The following is a 2138-nucleotide window of genomic DNA, read 5'->3' as shown; positions in this document are numbered from 1 at the left end:
TAAATTACAGCCAAACCCATTTACACAGTAACAGATAAAAACCTTTAGATAAACCAAACATTACCGCCACATATCTGACTCTGTAACCATTAAAACAACTATTTTCATTCATTTCAGGAACTATTCACAGAGTTGTATTATATTAAACTGAACTTCCAATTTTCACCACTGTTTTGCGCCAAGTAGCCTGCCCTTTCCTCTGATCACGGAGCAAATCCCGATGATGAGACATTTGTTTCAATCAAATCCCCCCATCTCCCCCCCCGCCGCTCCAAGGTGTCCTGGTTTTCCCAAATGAAAATATGGTCACCCTAAGCAATATCTCCCACAGCAATGTACCCATTACTGCCAAGGAGGACACCAGTTATTTTGTTTGAATGGATGGGGTAAGATAAATGTTATACTGCTTACAAGTTGGTGGTAGTAATACATCTTAATATGGTTTGCCAACCATCGTTACACGCTAAAAAATGGAAGAAGACAAAAACAGTTATCAAACTATGTCTTTCCTGAAATATTGTCTTCAACATATGCACAATAAAATGTTCTGTTTTAGTCTTCTTTTAAAGGTGGCTGGTGAACAACTTTCAGGTGCTTTATTACTGTTAACTGTTAACGAGTAACGACGTCATCACAGGTTTGAATTTCATACTTGTAAATTTGTGATTGATTCTTGTGTAACTGTATTGGTGCAACGTTACGTTAAAACAACGTAACTTATATTCATAACTTCTTAACCTCAATTCTAACAGATAAAATTTCTAATGTCAAATGTATGTATAGGCTGGTTTATGCTCAGAAACCACTCTGGTGCACCTCTTTTAAAAATGTAGTTGAGCACAGACAGTGCCGCAGACAGGAGGCCTCTGATTGGTTAAATCTACATCTGCTCTACACTATGCATATTTCATGTTTTGTACGTTGCTGGCTTGTTTTGTTTGTATGACCACCTAGAAGAGCGAGGTGCACAAGAACACTTTTTTCCACTGGATCCCTGCTCTTTTTCAACCTCACGTCCCTCCGTTGTCACACAAACTGGCCGCTTGCGTTTTTCCCCTTCCACATTGCCTAGGCCACATCTAGACCCACAGCTAGTTCTTGATTGTCTCTCTTGTGTTGTGGTGTGGAATAACATAGCCCAGACCACGCCTCAAAATTGGGCATAGCATAAATCAAAAATATCTGCCTCATACCTGAAACAAGCTCACTGCGACACACTGCTGCGGGAGTATAACCAGCCCTTGCAAATTGAATAGCGACACGTTTATAGACTGACATTCACAAATTCAGACAACTATGCATTCTCTACAAAGTTATTGACTTTTAACTTACCCAAGAGATTAGAGGGTGATTACCGTTTTCATATGAGGGCCAAGTTTGGATATAGTTGCCCTTTAAGAATGAAATCATCAAACCGTTTTTTTCTATTCAATCAGGTTATCTTTGTCTGATTTTAAAATCTGTTTGGAGATCTAGTCATTGACTCTGCTACTAAACCGAAAAAGAAGAAGTCTACAGGAACATGCAAATGTTTTTTTCATAGCTCTCTGCTTAATAACTCAACAACTTAATCTCATATACCAATCTTTTAGACACCACTGCTTCCTCCTTGTCCTACCTATTTTGACTTTGAAAAAATAAAGAAATCAGTGAATTGAAGCCCACCATTTATTTTTCTAAAAGGAAATCCTGGCTTTGACCCTGTAGTGGTAAAATGCATGTGGTTATTGGCAAAGGAAAAACTTTTCCCACAGGAAGGACTGAGAGACCTGTTTTTCATGTCTCGGCTGCCTTTGGTCTCACAAAAAAGGAAATAACATGGCTTTTCAAGTTACTATGTAAATACTCAAAGAAGTGTGCCACTGTGCTTAAAAAAAACAGCATGGTGTTTATACAGGTCATATTTAACTGCACAAGCAAGCACAGCTAATCCACAAAGTGGTTCTTGATTTAAAAAAACTGAACACATTCCTGCGGGTTGTATGTTTGAAAACAGCAGCTCTTCTGTATGCGATATTTTCCTCCTATGGGCACATGTTTTCCTACTGAAAAAAAAAAAACAGCATTTTTTTTTAAGTAGCTGAATCTGGACAAGTATGATAAATTGTAGCCCTATTTTCTGCTCTATACATGAAAAT

This window comes from Cyprinodon variegatus, unplaced genomic scaffold, assembly GCF_000732505.1.
Source record: "Cyprinodon variegatus isolate N-32 unplaced genomic scaffold, C_variegatus-1.0 Scaffold122, whole genome shotgun sequence".
Classification (NCBI taxonomy): Eukaryota; Metazoa; Chordata; class Actinopteri; order Cyprinodontiformes; family Cyprinodontidae; genus Cyprinodon; species Cyprinodon variegatus.
The sequence above is the reverse complement of the archived record's forward strand: the minus strand, read 5'-3'. Positions refer to the sequence as shown.